Below are 10,539 nucleotides of genomic sequence, written 5' to 3' on the forward strand. Positions count from 1 at the left end.
GTATGGTCTCTGTTACTAGGTACACCGGGCTATAAATTCTGACACACTGTGCAAAACTTCAATAAATAAAAAACAAAAATATTTAAAAAAAATAAAAGAAATAGTAAATTTAACATTTATGGATTACTTTGGACAAATAGGGGGGAATAAAAACTATTTTGGGTGAACTCGAGCGAATTTGAATAAATACGTCGAAATTTTAGGTATAATTCAAAATATTTGTAAAACTTATGCCGTGATAACTGCCATATATTTTGGCCGATAAATCTTAAAATTTCTACATTACATTATCTGAACAATGTAAACAAATTTTTAGATTTCGATAGAAAAACGACGCCATTTTATAAAATGGCGGATACAAATATAAATCATGGTGCAATAAGTTAGGTTATTTGTATCCGATTAACCTAAGATTTTCTACGTTAAATTATCTGCCCGAATGAGTTCGTACTATAGATTTTTATAGAAATCCGACACCATTTTGGAAAATGGCGGATATCAATAAAACTCATCGTGCGATAAGTTCCGTAAATTTTCGTCGATTAATCAGAAATTTTCTACGTTTCATTATCTGCCCGAGTTAATTAGACCTATGGGTTTTCCAATAATAATCCGACGCCATTTTGAAAAATGGTGGATATAAATATAACTTATGATGCGATAACTGCCGAAATTATTTGTCGATTTACGTAAAATTTTCTACATTTCATTATCTGATCGAATAAATAAACCCCTTACACTGTGATAGAAATATGACGCCATTTTACGAAATGACAGATATCAATATCTCATAATGCGATAACTGCCGAAATTATTGGTCCAATTACTTGATATTGTCCACTTTACTTACCTATTAAAGATAATAAATCCCATTAATTTTAATAAAATTCGAGGCCATTTTGGAAAATGGCGGATGTCATATAAGTTCCGTAATTATTCGACGATAAATCAGAATTTTTCTGTTTCATTTAATGATCGAATAAATAAGTCCTTTCTATTTTGAAAGAATTCCGAAGCCATTTTTATAAATAAAATAAAATAATGGATTTAACTATAAAAATTCTAAAACCTAATAATAAGATTAGAGTAAGAAAATTATTAATTAGAAGATCCAGGATTTCATCGTCAAAATGCAAGCCAACCATAACCACGTGATAGCTTTTTGCGTCAAAAATCGAGCTCGCCTATTGGTCGGTGACTTTGGTATAAAAATTCGGAAAAATAACAGCGTCGCCGATTAACAGGAATCGCTAAAATGCACCGCGATTTTAATTGCGAGGATCGCAAAATAAACAGCTCTTTAAATCTGAATCGCTAAATTGCGATCCTGTTAAAATTAACAGGAATCTTAAAACCTCTCTGCACCGGGCCCTTAAGTACAGGGAAAAACAAGCAAGCTATGTCCTTGGAGGAATAAATGTAGGAGTGGCGAAAGGTCGGAGAGTTTCAAATATCAATATAGTTGCATCTACCGCCAGGCGAAAAACTTCCCGACTCTGAGGGTGGGACTTCAGCGGCTCTTCAGCCACTACTGTAACCAAACTTCCCAATTATTTGCCATTCTAGTATTTGTTCGTCGAAGCTGCTATGCCATTGATATCTTTTTAAGTGGGTTTTTAAAATATGAAAATACTTATCTTCCTTGGATTGGAGGTGACACATTTTGTGCGCTTTTATGCTCCAAAAAGTTCGCTCAGTCTAAAACTTTTCTCTTGAATGAAACACTTGTTCCGTCACATATGGTTTTTGGCTCTAATTATTAACATATTTTGCAAGTGAAACCAGAAGTGTAATCTTTATCTAATAGTGAAAAAAGTGTCTGAAAAGCTTTGTATTTTCCTTAAGACAAATCTGCTTTAAAATTGTGGTATCTACCAATGTCTGTCATTGTTGAGATATAGGACATGTAGGAACCATAAAAGGAAACCCAAAAAAAATTAACTTATACTAGAAAAAAATTGCAAATATACCTGGATGGAGCATTGAGTTCAAAAATTACAGTGCTGAAAGGTTGAGCAAATCTGAAAAATATTTTCTAAGAAGTAATTAAAGGTTTAGGCTAACAACTATTTAACGAGGTACAATCATTTATATTTATTAAAAGGCCCAAAAGATTGTTTAAGATTTACCCACAGAACATCTTTTCTCAGAATACAAACTGGTGTGCTTTATATAAAGCACACCAGTTTGTATAATGCAGAGTTATTGGCCGTATACAATGGTCAATTAAGTTCAACAAATTTTAAGACCTTTTATTAAGTGTAAATAAATATAAAATATTAAGTAGCTCTTCAAAACACATTATTTTTATCCAAATTGAAAAACTCTGCTGTAAAAGTACTGGCCCGTTAAATTTTCTTGAATTGGTTAAAAATACATATTCTGAAAGGGGGCACTTTGACATGATTTGAAAATTGAAAATAACACTGGTTGAAAAAAAGAAATAATTTTAAAAAAGCTGACCATATCTTGAAAAGTTCCCGGTCATGAAAAATGTTGCCCAATTGAAGCTCAGAGAGAGTTAAATTTATTGAAAATTCAAGATGTTCCAGCTGGAATATTGTTCAGCATTTAACAATCTCAAGCCTAATGATGTACCAGATTTCACTATCAAATTACAAAAGAATGCATACGTAACTTTCGAAGTGAGCATTGGTGGGTTTATACCTTAAAAAATAAGCTTTGATCATTGCTAATAGCCTATTTGTTCTTCTGCATATTTTAACAATGAAATGATAATGGGATACAAATACAGCCACAGAACCTCTAAAAATTACTGCCACACAAGGAAAATAGATGGAGATAATTAATATTAATTAATAAATATTAAGTAATAATCAGCTAGGCTTATATTTAACTTATTATTACTATAAAAAATTTAATGGTATAAATCAGTTTAGTAATTGGATACGTCTCAAGCCATGGCCCTTATTCAATCCATAATTTTATAATTGACGCTTGGGAACTATAAAAATGGTATATAAAAATTAATATAAAAATAGAATAATAATATATATGCATTAAATGAAACAAATTATACATTAAATAAACTTCCGTTATAGTTATTTACTTCCAAACACCCTTTATCTAAATTTAAAGGAGCTAACTGTACTGTTAAAAAAATAATGTACATAAAATGATGTCAATTTGATCCAGCCACACTGCAAAACAAATGTTTACACGCTTAAGTTCAAACTCATTGTTTGCTGACAGAAATCAGAATTGTAGGAAGGTTTTTGTTTACTTCTCCAATGATAGCCATACCACTGCTTTCACTACTTAGTGAGTTGAGAACCAGATTCCAAATTAAACTTCTCACTTGACATGTTTTAGGTATATATACAGTATATTTAATTGTAACGGGGAGCCGTATCGGGAAACCTCGGTGGGTTTGTTTACGGTTAGAGTCCATTCTGGAGTGGGGAGGTGGCGCCACCGGTCTAGTGGCAGGCGGCTTATCTGGGGTTCAACGGTCAGCGGCAGCGGGCTCTTTCAGATGGTATTTAAAGAACATGCTGGTGAGACCGCAGATCATTACGAATCCGGGGTCCGATCAACGATCAACCTACCTTTGGAGTTCTAAAGTCTAGGTATTAATTAATCGGCCGGCTGAATAAAGAGTTTTTATGAGATAATTATTTGGTATTGTCGTTTTACTTCGGTTGGACTAACAAGTAACTCAGTGACCAAACCTTGGTCCCACATACCCCTACATTTTTGGAGGCACCGTCGAGATTCTTTTCTGTTTGGTAGGTGGTGAGTTGGAGTTTTTTTTCTCTCCCCGCTTCACTAAGTTAAATTTTATTGGGTTATTTACTTTTTTCTTTTTAACCTGTTAAATTGTTTCGTTTTTAGTTATTGGGGTTTTTATTCTCTCGTATTTTAGTTAAGGGATTTTTCCCTATTTTAGTTTTTTTTTAAATATGTATCTATGGTTTATAGCCGTGTTCGGGTCCTTAGGAGTTATTATTGGCATTTGGTTGAGGGGCTGTTAGGTGGATCCCTCTCTAGGTCATCCTGGCGGTTCTCGGTTGTCTCGGGGTAGGGGCCGGTGTCGGTTGCCTGGTCGGGACGGTCAAGGGGAACGAAGGCGAAGGCACAGGGCTCATCGTTCGTCAGATAGCGATCGGTCCTGGTTTCCGGGTGTGTCTAGCTCCGATGGGGATACTGCGTATCGGGCCATGCGGAGAGAGGCGTTAGACTCGGAACTCCGTGGACAGCGTCTGGGGGCTAATCCTGTTCTGAGGGAAGTCGATAGGGATTTAGTGGATCTAGTTGCTGGGAGTCCGTTAACTCCGGGTGCGTTGCCTGATCCGGGGGGATCGCTGCTTCAGTCTTTCCTATACCTGTTGGCAACGGTCGATCGGCGGATGTGGTTGCGTCCTCAGAAACTTTATCGGTGGGTGCAAATCCGGATGATGTTGGAGTGGGGCGGTCTGGTTGATCCGTTTCTCACGGTCATCAGGGTGAGAGTGGGTCGGTAGCTGATCTTTGCCGGGTGCTGACTTAGTTAGTACAGGGGTTGTCCAGTAGGGTTCCTCAGCCAGGGCTTAATATTCAAAATCCTTTTCTTCCGTACTCGCCTTTAGGAGGGCCTGTATCTTCGGTGGGACAGGGTTCGGCTGGTAACCCATTTTTACAACCTGGGACTCCTGGTCTTGGCTTAGGGCCAGCTGTGCCTGTTGGGGTGGCAGCGGCTGGAATTCTTCGGGGATCTGGGGTTTCCATGTCTTTGCCTTCGTTTTTGGGTATTCCTTTGGAGGAGGTTTTTTTGGGGGATTTTGACCATTATGTTTTCTTTCATGGGGTTGGTCCTCAGGCGGGGGTTCTCCTGTTATCACAGGCATAGCGGGATGAAGCCGGCTTGTGGTTTCGCGATCTTAAGACGCAGCTAGTGGGGGCGGTGACCTGGGATATATTTACTCGGGAATTTCGGGATCGTTTACTCTCGCCTGATAGGGAGAGTGCCCTGAGGGCTGATCTTTGGGGAGTTGTCCAGTCGCAGGGGAGAGCATTGAACCTGCTTTTCGTCGGCGGGTGCTTGCTTTGAATTCTCTTTTGCGGAATAATCAGCTATGCTAATACCCAAGGCACCACCCTGGGCCTAAGTCATCATGCGACTTTTGAAGCCATTAATTCAGGTGGCCGGGTTACAATGCGGAGCTTCGCGGTCTCCTGTTGGCAGGGTCGATCGGAGGGTTCGGGTCTGTTTTTCCCGGGTGTCTTGACCTACAATATGACGGGGAACACTTTTCTAATTGGAACCAACTTTCTAACACTTACGGTTCTCACGTTAGTTTTTGGATGACTTTGAAGACATGATTCAAGGTCATTGAAATTTTTAAACTAAAGACCCTCAATCCTGATGATGATGTGTAGCAAATGTCAGTACTCTAACACGAGTGTCTTTAGAGTTATCAGCTCCCGAACCTCGCTTTCGACACATTATCAACTTAACGACCTTCTTGTTTTTCATCTAGCATTTCTCGGCTTCCTATTGGTCCAATCCGAGCAGGTGAAAGCTATCTGTACTTACAAAGTCACGTGGAACACCTTTCTAACCCTTACGGTTCTCGAGTTAGTTTTTGGTTGACCTTGAAGACATGGTTCAAGGTCATCGACATTTTCGCAGTAGGTTTCCCCCTACATCTTGTATACGACTTGAAAATTTCAAAATCGCACCTACAACAGATTTTGAGATATTCGCCCTGGTTCATTTTTTAATGGACACCCTGTATATGCAACGACGGTCGTGCCACTTTTATATATATTTATACTGACTGGCGCGACGACGGTCTTGCCACTTTAAAACCCGAAAAAGTAACTCGCGAAGAATTTGGTCCATCCGTGCCATCCGTGGCACTTTAGAAATCTAAAAAGTGACTTTTTCGGATGAATATTATTGGTCTGTCATCGCTACCAACTTTTACAAATACAACCAACTTACAGCAGAACGAAACGAAAAACATACCTAAAGAGGATCCAACGAGGAACTGAACTTAAAAGTTTTTACATTCCTTTTAATAAACAGATCCATGAGGCTACCAACTACTTACTTTACTTCCCCGTTTTTCAGCCACTTTTTAATATTTCCATTTCTTTCCAAGTTACCGACCCTTAAATCGCATTTCTCTACTTTCGAAGGGTAACCAACCTCTAAAAACCATATTATCACTAAGCAGAGTTACCAACCACTAAATAAAAATATCCTTGCTAGGTAGAGTAACCTCCCTATTTAACAACCACAAAAAATTTAACCTAACCTAACGAACGTGTCGGAATACATTATCCCTCGTCTATACCAGCATCTCAACGGGCCAACCTGTAAAAGAATACAAAAAAAATTAGTTAAAAAGGTATACGAAAGGTTTGATAAGTCAAACGGGAATGAAAAATTAACTAACTTAAGTTAAATTTTCATTTCTGCGCGTTTCGTCCAGGCTCTTAGAGACGCTAACTTACCCTCTTTTGGAATAACATAATAATTTTAATAATTTTAAGTCGATCTCGCGGTATGCAAAAATTTTTAAAACCTAAAATTTACCAGCTAATGAAACGTTTAAGTAAATTATTATGTTTATACTAAAACAGTTTTGTTTAAATATTTTGTAGTTAGATTTTATTGTTGGGTATATTACCACTTGTTTAGTTTATTTTATTTTTAACTTTTAAATTTTATGTTTGTCATGTTATTTGAAAAAATAAAATAAAATTGCTGTTATGAAGGGCTATAAGTCGCTTGATGACTTGACCCTTAAAATTATGTAAAGTTTTTTGTAAATCAGAACAAAAGCAAAATAAATTGAAATTGAAAATTATATTTCGAGTAATTAAAACAAACAAATTGATATAACATTAAATAAAACAATTCAATATATCATCGAGAAAAGTAAGAAAGTTTTTGGAAAAAATTAAATAATTACAATCATTTTGAATAAAAAAAATTATAAAAACATGTCTCTTAGTTTGGGCGCGATTGTTTTCGCTCTAGTTTATTTACCTCATCCATTTCTTCCTGATTTTTTTCTTCCCATTCGCTTTTACGAATTTTCCTCCTCCCACAACAAGAGGAGTCGAACGAATCCGCTACGGAGAAAACGTTTTAGATTTTAATCGCCTTAAATAATTAATATAAACTTAATCAGCTTCGCCCACGGCCGCCACTTTAAGTCCTATGGTGGCTTACGGAGCTTTGATGGAGGCGGATATCGGCTGCACCAGCGTCGTTTATTTTTTCAGTCTTTCACCATGAAATTGACGTAGTGTATGAGGTGGGAACTCCTCGAACATTGCAAAGGTTTCGAAACGGAGTACATTAATAAGTCCCCAGCAAACACAAATCGTCCCTGGAATCAGTCACCTTAAAGTCCATAATGCGTTCTACCCAAACGTTAAAGATTATAAAATAGTATTCTCTAGTATTGCTGATAATATATCATAAGAGTAAGTATTTTATTAAAAAACTGTTTGATTTTTTTAATGTGTCTTTTACAGAGGTAGGAAGAAAATATGTGTGATCAAAGTCTATTCATTTTGGACCTGTACATGTTTCAATTTAACTTTTTAAGTTTATTATTCAATACTCTCACTGAGTGGTTCGCCTAAAGCTTTATTTCATTTTGTTATATTCTATATATTGGATTTGGAATTCCAAAAGTAAGATTTGCATTGAATTCTCCGAATATTAGGGAAGGTTCGCTGTTTTTAAAGTTCATTTCGGACCTGTACATGTTTCAATTTAACTTTTTAAGTTTATTAATAAGTTTTGTAATTTATATGTTAACTGCTAATACCTGCAGAGTTCGTGTTATTACAATCAAATTGTACACTTAATGCTGGATTTTTCCATTATCTTGTATTTTAATGTTTTGAATAAAATTTTAATATCAAGTTTGGCTTTTTAAATTATTCCCAGCAAACACAAACACGTCCTATGGACATCCGATAGACGTCACACTCGGATCTTGCCTTCGTCCGTAGGACATCCCAAAATCCGGGGTTGACGTCGGTTGGACGTTAAAGGACGTCCAAATGTCCGGTTTGTCTATAGCCGTAGTACGTCCCGGGGACGAGTTTTCGGACGTCCAACGGCGATTACGGCGGTCGTCCCCTGGATGTCTTTCTATAAAACCTAGAGATGTCTTTGGGCCTTTAATTTGGTTCAATCATGGCTCAATAGGGATGAAACTAGGACGTTCATTGGATATCGTATTCTGAACAAATAATTTAAAAAGCCAAACTTGATATTAAAATTTTATTCATTTGTTCAGAATACGATATCCAATGAACGTCCTAGTTTCATCCCTATTGAGCCATGATTGAACCAAATTAAGGCCCAAAGACATCTCTAGGTTTTATAGAAAGACATCCAGGGGACGACCGCCGTAATCGCCGTTGGACGTCCGAAAACTCGTCCCCGGGACGTACTACGGCTATAGACAAACCGGACATTTGGACGTCCTTTAACGTCCAACCGACGTCAACCCCGGATTTTGGGATGTCCTACGGACGAAGGCAAGATCCGAGTGTGACGTCTATCGGATGTCCATAGGACGTGTTTGTGTTTGCTGGGAATAATTTAAAAAGCCAAACTTGATATTAAAATTTTATTCAAAACATTAAAATACAAGATAATGGAAAAATCCAGCATTAAGTGTACAACTTGATTGTAATAACACGAACTCTGCAGGTATTAGCAGTTAACATATAAATTACAAAACTTATATAGTTATTTAATTTATATATAACAAAATAAATTTCGAACTAAACTATTAAAAAATTAAATAACCTTCCTTATACAAATGTAAAAAAACCATAAAATTAATTTTTAAATCAGAAGCAAAATAAAACTAAGCTATTTAATACTATTCCTTAAAAAAATTAAGACTATCGGATGAAAAATGTACTCTAGAAATAACTGTTTCTCGAAGCTTAATTTTAATAACTATCCAAATCTTACTTTTGGAATAACAATTTAACTATATAAAATATCACAGTATAAAACGCATTATGGACTTTATGGTGACCGATTCCAAACTATCGAGTAATGGCGTCGTACAAAAGAAACTACAAACTGGGCTACCAGATATTTTAAAAGGACTTTAGCTCGGCCACCTTAGATCAGCTTTTTCGCAGTAATTGGCTGTGATTGTAGAAATAATTCATCAAATGAAAATAATGGAAATAAAAATTAAGAAAATAATAATATAAAAAATATTAAAATTAAGAACAGATAAAATTAATTAAATTGTTAAGTAGTTTTGATTTAATACGTAATTTCATTAATTCACGTTAAATAAACTGGTAAATTTAAATAATAATATTCTTAATAAAATTAATATTTTGTGGTTCATTAATAATTTTCAGCTTAAATACAAATACAGGTGAAAAAAATTAAAATTAATTGCTGATAAACGCACCTCTAGATAGCATAATGGACGAAACATTTCGGACGAATAGTGGAGATCCATGCGACGTCGATTGGGCTTAATATCGGATGTCGCGAAATTGGTTCTACGAGGACTAAAATGGGACGTCCGTTATTCGTCCCGTAGGACGAATTTTGAACTGGACCAAGCTGGGCTCTATGGACCAAGCTGGGACGTCCCAGGGACGATTTGTGTTTGCTGGGTTTGTTCAGAATACGATATCCAATGAACGTCCTAGTTTCATCCCTATTGAGCCATGATTGAACCAAATTAAAGGCCTAAAGACATCTCTAGGTTTTATAGAAAGACATTCAGGGGACGGCCGCCGTAATCGCCGTTGGACGTCCGAAATCTCGTCCCTGGGACGTACTACGGCTATAGACAAACCGGACATTTGGACGTCCTTTAACGTCCAACCGACGTCAACGCCGGATTTTGGGATGTCCTACGGACGAAGGCAAGATCCGAGTGTGACGTCTATCGGATGTCCATAGGACGTGTTTGTGTTTGCTGGGCTTATCACGAATTAGAGAAAACGTAAAGCTCGACTCGAGTTCGAGACTGATTCTAACCGAATCTATCCGTCTCTTAAATACCCCTTCGATAGCGATCGCGGTGCCACCTGGGGAAAAAATTTCAAATAATAAAACCAAAGGATCGGCCCAAAGCGGATCGCGGCGCCACCTGGCGAAACGATTTTAAAATTATAAAACAAAATGATCGGCCACTAGCTTAACCGTTCGTTAATAGCGCGTTCCCTTTTTGTTACTCGGTTACGCGGAAGAAACGTGTTGCTGGACATTCATCAGATTTATAGCCCAGTGTACCCGTAATATGGAAACCACACCACCGGAGGTCCATCATCCAATGCCCTACGCCAGTGTCCACAAGCCCGGCAGGTGACAAAACCAGCATGGGTAGTTGACCCTACTACTGATGGTCGCACCCTCGACCCAAGCCGCTCAAAGCAGCAGAAGGTGCAGCAATGGGTCCGCCGTGCCCTCATTAGGAGGCCCGCAGCCCCACAGCATGTTCTCAATCCGCCGAAGCGGCCAGTTTGCCTGGACCCTCTCCGTTAGCCTGGGCCGAAGCCCAGTTACCAGCCCACACC

The sequence above is a fragment of the Leiobunum rupestre genome, chromosome 10 (assembly GCF_980474605.1).
Source record: "Leiobunum rupestre chromosome 10, qqLeiRupe1.1.hap1, whole genome shotgun sequence".
Classification (NCBI taxonomy): Eukaryota; Metazoa; Arthropoda; class Arachnida; order Opiliones; family Sclerosomatidae; genus Leiobunum; species Leiobunum rupestre.